The sequence below is a fragment of the Podarcis muralis genome, chromosome 16, assembly GCF_964188315.1.
Source record: "Podarcis muralis chromosome 16, rPodMur119.hap1.1, whole genome shotgun sequence".
Lineage (NCBI taxonomy): Eukaryota > Metazoa > Chordata > Lepidosauria > Squamata > Lacertidae > Podarcis > Podarcis muralis.
The window spans coordinates 5,467,202-5,480,871 of record NC_135670.1 but is presented as its reverse complement, the minus strand read 5'-3'; positions in this window follow the sequence as shown (position 1 = coordinate 5,480,871).

The following is a 13,670-nucleotide window of genomic DNA, read 5'->3' as shown; positions in this document are numbered from 1 at the left end:
TCATATACTCTTTAGCACATCCCCATTCTTTTAATATTTTTTGGTCCGATTGTCCCCTTATGAATACTGTGTGGCCTACTGCCCCCTTTTCAAGGGAAAAAAAATACTCAGTGTCCCCCTGGCTCAGTCCAATCAGTTCCAGGGGCGGGACTGGTGCTGAGTCCCTCCTGCCATCGGCCAAATAGGCAGGCAAGCGGAGATCTATTTCCCAGGCCTGGGTGAAGCTGAAAAGAGTTTGTTGTGAAGTCCAGGAAAAAAACCCTGCTTCTAGCACAACGGCCGGATCCACAGGAGATGTTGTTGCCACCCCACAACGGCAACCGACTTGTTGGTAAGCACAATTACACAACAGATGAAACCTGTACAAATGGTTTTTATCTAACACCATGGAAACTTTCAAAAATGTATAAAAATGTGTCAAGTAATTGTTGGAGATGCGGAGACTCAGGAACATTCTACCATATGTGGTGGATATGTAGGAAAATACAGGTATTCTGGGAGAGTATACATGCAGAACTGCAAAAAATGCTAAAGATCTCTTTCAATAAAAAACCAGAGGCCTACCTCCTGGGAATAACAGATTTGGATATTCCACAAAAGAGGAAGGGTATCTTTTTATATGCGACGGCGGCAGCAAGAGTTTTGATCGCAGCAAAATGGAAGAGTAATGAAATCCCCTCTATACAAGATTGGATCCAAAAGCTGACAGAATATGCCGAATTAGATGTTTTATCAGAAAAGATGAAGAATATATCAAAACAGGAATTTGTTTCTAAATGGGAGGTTTTTAAAGAATATCTGAAAAATAAATATAGTAGTTTAAATTCTGTTGCAGCATTCGAGGAACTTCAGTAATAGTTGCTAGGTAGATAGAAGAAATTAGATTTATTGAGAATAAGTTTAATTATGAAAATGTGTATTGGCAATAAGTAATATGAATTTGAAATATGGAATAGATGGGAAGTTGGGTCTTTAGTGTTAAGACCAATAGATGTTTTATTGTTTGCCAAGAAAATTACCGTATTTTTTGCACCATAACACTCACTTTTTTCCTCATAGAAAGTAAGGGGAAATGTCTGTGCGTGTTATGGAGCGAATGCCTGCGGGTGGCGGGGGGGATCTGCTGCAGTCATGAGCAGAGGATCCATGAGCAGAGGATCCCTTCCTTCCCTCCTCCATGGTTACAAAGCATGGATCCACATGGATCCTCAGGATTTTTGCATTGGGCTACTCCAAACTCACTGTCAGATCACATGTCTGTGGCCACAGCATGAACCACAAAAATCATATAGCCACTATTTCGTTTAGAATATTTTTTTTCTTGTTTTCCTCCTCTAAAAACTACGTGCGTGTTATGGTCTGGTGCGTGTTATAGAGCGAAAAATACGGTATGTGTCTATGGTTATTTTTGTAATTTGTGTGTAATTTTGTATTTGTGTTTTTTGTGTGTGTTTTTGTTGTTGTATAAATAAAGATTTTTTAAAAATTTTAAAAAAAATTTAAAAAGAAAAAATATTGGTTTTTCAAAAATCTCTTCTCTTCGTTCTTTATGCTTCCCCTGCCCCCCTTTTTTTAATCCAACGCCCTTCCAATTCCACCCGACACTACAGTGGTACCTTGTGTTACATACGCTTCAGGTTACATACGCTTCAGGTTACAGACTCCGCTAACCCAGAAATACAGTGGTACCTCGGGTTAAGTACTTAATTCATTCCGGAGGTCCGTTCTTAACCTGAAAATGTTCTTAACCTGAAGCACCACTTTAGCTAATGGGGCTTCCTGCTGCCGCCGCGCCGCCAGAGCACGATTTCTGTTCTCAACCTGAAGCAAAGTTTTTAACCTGAAGCACTATTTCTGGGTTAGCGGGGTCTGTAACCTGAAGCGTATGTAACCCGAGGTACCACTGTGGTGCTTGAGGTTAAGAACTTTGCTTCAGGATGAGAACAGAAATTGTGCTCCGGTGGCACAGCGGCAGCGGGAGGCCCCATTAGCTAAAGTGGTGCTTCAGGTTAAGAACGGATTCAGGTTAAGAATGGACCTCCAGAATGAATTAAGTTCTTAACCCGAGGTACCACTGTACTACCACCCCATGATAATTCCAGCACCGGGGACGATCTTGCCCACTTTGGGAAACACTGGTCAAGACTGATGGAAGTTGTAGTCCGGCAATTACAATAAAGCAACAGAGCCTGTGTCTAGACCCATGATTCTTGGAGCCTTACAGAGTTTGCTGGAGTCCACCTCCCCCTTAGCCGGCATGGCCAAGGAGGATGGAAGCCTGTTCTCCAGCAATGTTGCATGTTTCCCATTCCTGGAGCAATGTCATTGCATACTAAACTGGCCTCAATTTGTCAAGGGCTTTATATATATCAATAGTAAAACCATCAATTTGGTCTGGTAACAAATCGGCAGCCAGTGGAGATGTCTGTTGTTTTTGTTGTTTAGTCATTTAGTCGTTTCCGCCTCTTCGTGACCCCCTGGACCAGAGCACGCCAGGCACTCCTGTCTTCCACCGCCTCCCACAGTTCGGTCAAACTCATACTGGTAGCTTCGAGAACACTGTCCAACCATCTCGTCCTCTGTGGTCTCCTTCTCCTTGTGCCCTCCATTTTTCCCAACATCAGGGTCTTTTCCAGGGAGTCTTCTCTTCTCATGAGGTGGCCAAAGTCTTGGAGCCTCAGCTTCAGGATCTGTCCTTCCAGTGAGCACTCAGGGCTGATTTCCTTAAGAATGGATAGGTTTGATCTTCTTGCAGTCCATGGGACTCTCAAGAGTCTCCTCCAGCACCATAATTCAAAAGCATCAATTCTTCGGCGATCAGCCTTCTTTATGGTCAGATGTCTGAGCACAGACCTAATGCAATGACAGGCTCCTACTCCTGGTTACAGTTGTGCTACAGTATTTTGCACTCATGGCAGTTTCCCAGCCAACCCCATGGAATCTAACAACATCTGGAGAGCCACAGATCCACCATCCCTTGCAGGTGTCCTTTTGCTGGTGTAAGCATCAAAAACCGTTTTGGGCTCTCAATGTAGATATTTACTGGATTCCTACGGGGTGGTCTGCACCTCCTTGTGCTACATAAATGTTCTTCAATACTCCTGCAATAGTATCTCCACACTGGCCTCCTTTGACTCCTCCCAGGCCATAGTTTCCAAACCTGCCACACACCCTTTCCCCTGTTTTAATAGCAGAAGTTTTGAAGGGACGCAGGTGGCACTTTGATCTAAACCATGGGTAGGCAAACTAAGGCCCAGGGGCAGCATCCAGCCCAATCGTCTTCTAAATCTGGCCCGCGGATGGTCCTTTTATTTAAAACGCACCTCTGGGTTATTTGTGGGGCCTGCCTGGTGTTTTTACATGAGTAGAATGTGTGCTTTTATTTAAAATACATTTCAGGGTTATTTGTGGGGCATAGGAATTTGTTCTTTTCCCAAAAAAAAATATAGCCCGGCCCTCTACAAGGTCTGAGGGACAGTGAACCAGCCCCCTGCTGTAAGTTTCCTGACCTCTTGGGCTTGCCAATCAGAAGGTCAGTGGTTCGAATCTCCGCAACAGGATGAGCTCCCGTTGCTCTGTCCCAGCTCCTGCCAACCTAGCAGTTCGAAAGCACACCAGTGCAAGTAGATAAATAAGTACCGCTGCAGCGGGAAGGTAAACGGCGTTTCTGTGCACTCTGGCTTCAGTCATGGTGTTCCTTTGTGCCAGAAGTGGTTAAGTCACGATGGCCACATGACCCGGAAAGCTGTCTGCGGACAAACGCCGGCTCCCTCAGCCTGAAAGCGAGATGAGCGCCGCAACCCCATAGTTGCCTTTGACTGGACTTAACCGTCCAGGGGTCCTTTACCTTTAGGGGGGGGGGAAGTTGGCTGTGCTAGCTCTGTCCTACAAAACCCATTCCCTGAGTGAACCAAAATCCTGGGAACTTTTGTGAATACCCTAATACTGTTCAGAGCACAAACCATCCTGAATGTGCAATGAAAAAGAAGTCTGTGGGGGCCCCAGATCACAGGGGAAAAAGACATCCCATCTCTGTCCAGTCCATTAAGGAAGTAATGTCATTTCTTGGCAAGGAACCCAAACAGACATTCATAACAAGTGTTTCTGTTTTATTATTCCAGCACAGAGACTGGTTTATGACTTTGGGTGAAGCAACTGCTTCTTCGCCCACCTTTACTGGAAAGAAACAGAGCCGCAAAGGATTCCTTGTAACCACAATTGCAGCAGCTTGCAAATAATTGCTGGGATGGTTGAGCTTATCAGAGGTGTTTCTCACATGAAAGGAGGTGAGTGATGCCCTATGAAGCTCATCTGGTTTGGGTCCTTTAATCAAGGCTCAGCTGGATCACAGGTACACCTACATCGGAAACACTTCAAACCTGCGAGCAATGTCTGAAGACAGCGCATAATCTCTGGCAGATCTCACTCATTACTAGAGTTATTATGTCCCTCCTTATGGTAGTCAGGGCCCTATCCAGTATTTGGAGTGGGGTTATGGTTATGATATGTTTTGATAAGTTGTTATATTGAAATTGCTAATAAAAATATTTTTTTAAAATATTTTTAATATTTTAATATTTTTATTAAAAAAAAGGAAAAGGAGGAGATGCACAAAGACAGCTCATTCATCTCCTCCACCAGCTTCATTAACGTGTGACCCCTATAACGATCCCTGTAAACGAGCCAGCTGACCAGCAGTAACAAGACTCCCGTCAGTTCAAGATAGTTTTATTTACAGAAGCAAACATCTGGAGCTTTGCACTCCCTCTCAGCAACGATAGATGCTCTAGTCTGAATCAGAACCCTGCCTCCAACAAGAACGGCCCCAGAACCTCACTGTCAGGAGTGCGTGCACCAATAGGACTTTACAGGACTGGGGCCATCCTACGTTTGTTCTGGAGAGGCAAGGCACGGCCACACAGGTTGGGCCGCTTGGTAACTCACTGCACCTGGTGGCAAAAACCGGGAAGGGATATAAGGTCAGCATTTCCCTTCAGCTCTTTGGCACAGCAATACGTTCCCTGCCTTGCTGCATTTGGCTCCTGGACTCCTTGTTTCTTGATCCTCGGACCCCTGACTTCATGACTTCTCGCTTCTTGATCCTTGGACCCTTGACTTTGTGACTCCTTGCTTCCTGACCCTCGGACCCTTGGCTTCTTGACTCCCAACTCTCTGACCCTCAGACTCTTGGCTTCTTGACTCCCGGCTCTTTGACCCTCGGACTCTTGGCTTCTTCACTCGCAGCTCTCTGACCCTCGGACCCTTGGCTTCTTGACTCCCAGCTCTCTGACCCTCGGACTCTTGGCTTCTTGACTCCCGGCTCTTTGACCCTCGGACTCTTGGCTTCTTGACTCGCGGCTCTCTGACCCTCGGACTCTTGGCTTCTTGACTCCCAGCTCTCTGACCCTCGGACTCTTGGCTTCTTGACTCCCGGCTCTTTGACCCTCGGACTCTTGGCTTCTTGACTCCCAGCTCTCTGACCCTTGGACTCTTGGCTTCTTGACTCCCGGCTCTCTGAGCCTCGGATTCTTGGCCTCCTGGCTTCTGGACTCCCGTTCCTGCTCCCACCCCACCATCTTGCCCCCGGTCCCGGCATCCCCAGCCGGGACTTCGATCACCCGTGAACCAGTGACACTCGCCTTTCTACCCCTCCTCTTCTGCTCTTCTCTGAGCCTTTCCCAGCACCGGGTGCAAGGACTGAGAGTCTGGATTGGTCCTTCCGCACTGTCAGTGGACAGAGTTTGAGTCTATCTTATCTGTTTGCAGCCCGGCTTCTCCTTAGCTCCCTTCCAACTCTCTCTCTTTAACCAAGCTAGCAGTGTCTGGCCGGGAAAGGAGGGGTGGCGGGCTGTCAGCTCTGAAACTGAACACCCCTGAAATTTCAGACCCCACCCCGCAAAAAAAACCAAAAAACTGATGCCAAAGTTCAGCGCTAGTTTTGTGCTGTTTTGCGCCACAAGCCCCACGTTTTGTGCCACCACCCCTCCCAAGCTAGGTAATTGTCACTTGAACCGGGGTCACAAGCAAATGGCTGAAAACCCAACCTGGTCAGGTTGCCTCCAAACTGGTGTCAAAGTGGTGTGCTGGTTTGATGGCATTCTGTACCACAAACCCTGCTTTCTGCAATCCCAAAACTGAGTGATTGACAGTCAACCAAGGGCCATAGATATACCCCCAAATCCAGCCTTACCTGATTGACTCCAAACCGGTGCCAAAGTAGAGTGCTGCTTTAGTGCAGTTGTGTGCTGCAAACCCCATTTTCTGTTCTGCCCCCGCCCTCCCAAACTGAGTAATTCACTCTCATACTGGGGGCCATAGGTACACCACTGAAATAAAAAAATTAAGGTCATATATATATTCGGGACGTGGGTGGTGCTGTGGGTTAAACCACAGAGCCTAGGACTTGCCGATCAGAAGGTCGGCGGTTCGAATCCCCGTGACGGGGTGAGCTCCAGTTGTTCGGTCCCAGCTCCTGCCAACCTAGAAGTTCGAAAGCACGTCAAAGTGCAAGTAGATAAATAGGTACCGCTCCGGCGGGAAGGTAAACGGCGTTTCCGTGCGCTGCTCTGGTTCGCCAGAAGCGGCTTAGTCATGCTGGTCACATGACCCAGAAGCTGTACACCGGGCTCCCTCGGCCAATAAAGCGAGATGAGCACTGCAACCCCAGAGTCGGTCACTACTGGACCTAATGGTCAGGGGTCCCTTTACCCTTATATATATATCCATAAATGTACCAATCTAGCAGGTACATAGATATGGGGACCACGCGTCTGGAGCAGCACAGGAAGACCGCCCTGAAACCAATTTGACTCCCAAACTGACCAAGTGTTTTCTCTGCAAGGAGGGAGGGCAGGAATTGGGTAATCACCATCCCAAAGGAATGGGCAGACTACCAGGAAAAGCAATCAGATAAGGCATGATCAGATAACCTGGCAGACAGGAAAAACAGCATTCCAACTTCTCTTGTAGACCACCTTTTCTGTGATGTAGGTATGATGTTTGTGTGTGGGGGGTGGTCTTGGGTTACACCCCTTCTGTGATGTATGTATGATGTATGGAGGGGTGGCCTTGAGCTCCAGGTCAGGGAATTTAAAATGTCTATAAAGGGCAGGTACACCTTTGTTCTGGGTCCTCCTCCTTCTTGTGTGTGAAGGGAGCACCCTGTTGCAACAGTTCAATAAAGATCAAGCTTACTAGCTGCTTTGCTTCTCAATATTCTCTGGTTGGCCTCTGTTATTTTCTCCTACCGATGGAGAACCTACAAAGGACTCTATAAGGGCTCTTGTGTCCCCCATAAGGGAATAAGGGCAGATTTTTGTTTATTACACCACCAAACCCAACCTTTTCCGATTATGTTATTGTTTGTGATGGAGTCAGGGCACTTTGCTTCAGATTCATGACTAAGCCATGCCTTTGAAGGCACTCAAATGTTGTTTGTGTGTCCCAATTGCACTGTTTTGTCTCAAAGTTTAATCAATGATTAAAGTGCTTGATAGGGTTCATTAAAGTAACTTGGAGCAGACTCATTGAAACAAATGGGATTGTGTTATCCATGGGTTCAACTGAATCTTCACAGGAGAGGTAAGGTTGCCTGATGATGTAAAACAACAGTGTGACAACAGACCAGTGCAATTTCATATATAGAGAGGAACTTCATATAGAGATGGGGGAGAAAGCCCCAAAGCGATTTACAATCAAGGTAAGAAATAAAGTAATACAATAAATAGAAAGGAGATTTAACAATGTCATATAATGTCATTGCTGCTACCCAAATGCCTAGGAAAAGAGAACATGTTTTTGCCTGGTACTGAAATGATGACAAAGTTGGCGCCAGCCAAACCTGCCTGGGAAAGCATTCCATTAACCACATGGCTGCGACAGGGAAGGGCCAGTTTCCAAAGAACTCTGGGAAATGTAGTTCAGGGAGGGGGGATAGGGATCTCCTAACACTTCTCAGACCCCTTTATAAACTACGCTTCCTAGAGTGGGGAGGCACGATCGTTTAAAGTGGTGTGATGTACTGAGTTGAATAGAATCCAAAATGAAGCAGTCTGATTGGTCCTAGAACAATAGGATCCAGAATGCAGCAGTCTGGTTGGTCCACAGGAGCCACCCAATCCAGCTCCAGGTGGAAGTTAATCCGCAACCTGATAGGCCTACAGGAGAATCCCGGAATTAGCCAATCACGTGGGGCCCATTGTGTAAATTGTGTATATAAGGCAGACATTCTAGGGGAACTTCCATTCCTCCTCACCACTATGAGCCGAATAAAGAGCATGAAATCCACTCTCGACTCCGAGTATATTTCAAGTGGTATCTCAGAATTTTAACTGTATGGTATGAAGGTGACCCTAGTCTCAATACCGTTTGCACCTGCAAAAATTTTAAGGCGGACAAACTGCTTCCTTTCCAATCAGTGCACGGCCTGTAATGTCTTACTGTAAGCCTCCAACTTTTCATCCCGCTTTTCTTGCATTATTGAGTTGCCCCTCTAGATGGCAGTGACGTGTTAATATTGCGGAAGCGTCACAGATCTAGTAGGAAAGATGATAGCCTAGAGCTGTTTTGGTCCTGTCAGTAAAGGGCTGAACTGACTGAAGAGTTGGAGTCGGTCTGAATTTCTTCCAGCACAAAACTGCACTGCTACAAACCTGCACGCTGCGGAAGCTGCGCAAGTTTGGCACACGTCTCTTCCGCTGTGTTTTTCATTCAGGAGCTGCCACCTTGTGGCTATGGCATAAAAATACATTATTTTTCAGAGGAGGGGTTTTTCCTTCTGTGCCAGCATTGCATTTCAGATCAGGAATACTGGAAGGAGAAGTTTCACTTCCAAAGGATCATCCACAGGCTTCTCCACCCACTGAACAGAACAGAGGCACACACTGTCTCTGGTACACGTGCGCAAGTGTGGAAGGGTGTGTGCATAGCTCAGACGGTAAAGCAGGAGACTTCTAATCCCAGGATTGTGGGTTCAAGTTCCACATTGGGTGAAAGATTCCTGCATTGCAGGGGGTTGGACTAGATGACGCTAATCGTCCCTTCCCACTCTACAACTCTGATTCTGTGTTGATTCTTTCTTTTTTGCTCCAGATCTTTCCCTACGACAACCCACCCTTTAAAGCTGAGTCAGAGCGAACATCTGTCCGTGGAAGACCCGGATTGGCATTAGCTCTGATTCAGCTTCAGAGAATGGGTTTTCATGGTGAAAGCTTGTGCAGGGGTGGAAATGCTTTAAAAAGTGTGGATCTCTGGAAAGTGTAGGTGTGGATAAGCTCTAAGTGAACATCACATGTGAATCACTTTTGTGTGTTTCACCAAAGAATGGAGCAGAGGTCTGAGGGATGATGGCTGGTTTTTGGATTTTAGGGGCAAAGAAATAGCTTCTGTGTGTGTGAGAGAGAGAGATTGCTACTTCCTAAGAGGCCTGAGGGGACGCAGGTGGTGCTGTGGGTTAAACCACAGAGCCTAGGACTTGCCGATCAGAATGTCGGTGGTTTTAATCCCCGTGACGGGGTGAGCTCCCATTGCTCGGTCCCTGCTCCTGCTAACATAGCAGTTCGAAAGCACGTCAGAGTGCAAGTAGATAAATAGGTACCACTCCGGTGGGAAGGTAAACGGCGTTTCCGTGCGCTGCTCTGGTTCGGCAGAAGCGGCTTAGTCCTGCTGGCCACATGACCTGGAAGCTGTACGCCGGCTCCCTCGGCCAATAAAGCGAGATGAGCGCCGCAACCCCAGAGTCAGCCACGACTGGACCTAATGGTCAGGGGTCCCTTTACCTTTAAGAGGCCTGAGTGCAAACTGATAGCTGAAGGATGCTTCATGCAGCCTCATTTGAATGCCTGCCTGCTCCTCCCACCTTAATCTTTTGTAACATGTAAACAGAGATGGCTATACCTGCAGGCAAATTTCTCCCACCCACCAGCTGTCCTTTGCTTGATGCTGGAGTACCTGGAAACTTGCACACCTGTTTCTCATCTTTTAGCTGCCCAGATGAATAGCATTAGCACCCTATTGTGGGTTTCTAATTTTTTAAAATATAGCTACCTTGAGTGCAGAGATAGATTCTAAGGCTGTGCACCAGATTCAGCAGGGGAACCAGCTTGGATGGCTATTAAAGTGGATTAGACAAATCTATGGAGGAGAAGGTTCTCTGTGGCTGCCACAATGGTTACGTTCTCCCTCCGCTGTTGGAGGTAGGATGCCTCTTATTACAGGTCATCCTGGGATGGAAGTGTCCATGGCAGCCAGATCCTGGCATGTCCTCAGCTGCCCCCAGAGAACCACAGAAGATGATCCATGAAGGGTGAACTCAGGTACTACTGTTATAAGAAAAACCTGCTCCTGTTCCCTTATGGGGTATCCCAAGAGCCTTAAGTGGGTTCCCTATTGGTTGGAGAAAATAACAGAGGCCAAGCAGAGAATATTGAGAAGCAAAGCAGCTAGGAAGCCTGATCTTTATTCAGCTGTTGCAACATGGTCCTCACCCAGCACATGCAGGGAGGAGGAGGAACCAGAACCATGGTGCGCAAGCCCTTATATAGACTTTTGAAATTGCCACCCTGTAGCTCAAGACCACCTCACAATACATCATACATACATCACTGGAGGGGCGGTCTACAGCAGAAAACCTGCCTGCCAGGGTACCTGATAATGGTCAATGATTGAATTACATCAGCAGTCTGGCCATTCTTTTGTGGTGGTAAATATTCAGTTCCTGAATCCAGGCCACAGGCTCACCCTATTCATACACAGACATGCCCTTAAGACAGGATTTGTGAGCAAAGGGACAATGGGTAGGTTTTCCCATTTCCTTCCTCCTTGCAGAGAAACATTTGAGGTCAATTTGGGAGAGTCAAAATGGTTTCAGAACTTCATTCCTGTACTGCTTCAGACATGTGGTTTATAGATAAGATAAGATAATATTTATTACGGCCATAGGCCCATACAGGTAAAAACAACACATAAGTGGCAGCTTGTGCCGTGGGGAAAAGAAAAAAAAACAGTCGCTAAAACACCACTATAACAATAAAATACTATAAGATGGGATGGCATACTACGCCTTAATTAGCTTGTAGCGCTCCTTGGCGTCGCTTTTGGGAGAGGACAGCGACCAGGAACCTAGCCACTTTCAGGGTCGTGTGGGAATCCTTATCCTGCAAGATTTGGGCAAGGTGGAATTTTGGTGGGGTACCCTCTAGTTTCTGTATGATTGATCCCAACAAATTTGCCCGTGGCACATTGAACAGGGGGCAAGTGAACATAATGTGCTGGAGCGACTCCGGCGTCACCTTATCACATTCGCACGTGGCGGGGACTTGGCCCTTTGAGAATCTATGTCTCAGGACATTGGAGGGGAAAACGTTGAACCTCGCTTTGGTGAAGGCCAGTCTATGGGCAACAGTCGAAAGGGAGGAGAGGTATGATGGAACGCAATAAGTTAAAGTGATACCAATGTTCTGGGGCGAACAAACACCTCCCCCCAGCGTGTAATTTTGCTGCAAGTCGATGTCATCCAGTCTTTGACGGATCAGTCTTTGAGCAGTGATTTGGTCTAGTTTTAGGGAATCTGAGGGAGAGATTCCATAGCTCAGGAGTTTGGCATGAATTTTACTAGTCCAAAGGCTGGAGAATTCATCTCGCCATAAGCATTGGGCAAGGTAATGGTTTGGTAATCTATGCCACAATGATAACCAGTAATTGAAGACTTGCTTCCACAGGCAAGTTTCTAAGGATGCGATCTTCAATTCTAGTCGCATGGCTGCGTTGCTTACGCATAGGGGGAGCATTAGGAGCCGACGTAGGAATTGGCTTTGCAGAGTCTCAAGGGGAGCAAGATCTGTCATCACGGCCCAGAGCGGGGCAGCATAAGCAAGCACTGCAACCACTTTTGCCTTGAACACCTTTAGGGCCGAAGGGACATGCAAAGCACCGTCCGAAAAGAAAAATCGGAGGAGCGCATATATGTGGTTTATATATTTATGTATGTGTTTGCCTGGTACATTTATGAACATTTATTTTATATCTTAGACCTTATAATTCTCATAACACTACTTAATAGCTCATGCTTTGCTAATTTACTTTCCTCCTTGCTTTGCTGCTACTTTCTTCCCTTCTGATGATGTTGGACTACAACTCCCATCAGCCCTGGCTCAGTCATGGGGTGCTGGTGGGGGCTGATGGGAGCTGCAGTCCAGCCACATCCATCCTCCAGATGTGACTGGACTGCAGCTCCCACACTGCTGTTTTAATTCTGCAGCTTCTAGGGAATGTCAATTTTAAACCACCTCAAGATCTTTTACAGTGGCAAATAGAAGGGGAAGAAATGGAGGCAGGGAGATATTTTTCTTTCTTGGGCTCCATGATCACTGCAGACGGTGACAGCAGTCACAAAGTTAAAAGACACCTGCTTCTTGGTAGAAAAGCAATGACAAACCAAGACAGCAGCTTAAAAAGCAGAGACATCACCTTGCCGACAAAGGTCTGTATAGTTAAGGCTATGGTTTTCCCAGTAGTGATGTATGGAAGTGAGAGCTGGACCATAAAGAAGGCTGACCGCCGAAGAATGGATGCTTTTGAATTCTGGTGCTGGAGGAGAGTCTTGAGAGTCCCATGGACTGCAAGAAGATCAAACCTCTCCATTCTGAAGGAAATCAGCCCTGAGTGCTCACTGGAAGGACAGATACTGAAGCTGAGGCTCCAAGACTTTGGCCACCTGATGAGAAGAGAAGACTCCCTGGAAAAGTCCCTGATGTTGGGAAAGATGGAGGGCACAAGGCGAAGGGGACGACAGAGGACGAGATGGTGGGACAGTGTTCTCGAAGCTACCAGCATGAGTTTGACCAAACTGCGGGAGGCAGTGGAAGACAGGCGTGCCTGGCATGCTCTGGTCCAGGGGGTCACGAAGAGTCGGACACGACTAAACAACTAAACAACAACAATACATGGAAATAATAATAATCATCATCATATCAATAAACTATATCAATCATTGCTGTCCTTTTTATTTTAAAAAAATCCATGTTCTTCTAAATCAGGTTTATATTATCACTGTGCCTTTTGAGGTTTGTAGGCTGGGCTGCTGTTTATATGTGTGTCCGTTTTTAATTAAAAGGAGATGCTTTTTGTTCATAGGTTTCATTTATGTGCATAAGCTGAAAGGCAGCTCAGAAATCTTTAGGAAACATATTAAAGGAACTGCCCGTTTTTTATGTTTGTGTTGTATTCATTGTTAAAAAGAAAAAGAAAACTGTTTGTATTAATAATAACAATGTATTATTTATACCCCGCCCACCTGTCTGGGTTTCCCCGGCCGCTCCGGGCGGCTCCCAACAGAATATTAAAAGCACAATAAAACAACAAACATTAAAAACTTCCCTAAACAGGGCTGCCTTCAGATGTCTACTAAAAGTCAGATCGTTGTTTATTTCCTTGATCTTTTGCAGTCATGCAAGTATGGGACAAATGAAGACGTATCTCAGATGCTTTAGCTATTTCCCTGGAAGTCCCTCTGCTCTCAAGGGTTCCTTCCCAGGGGAAAGTATGCCTGGGAGGGCAGTCTTCGTTTCTGCATCAGGAAAGTGAGACTCCCTGGGCTTTCCATCACTTTGTTTGCCAGGGATACTGACAGTGCTTGGAGGATGGAGCCTGAGACAGCCAAGAACTCCCTGCTA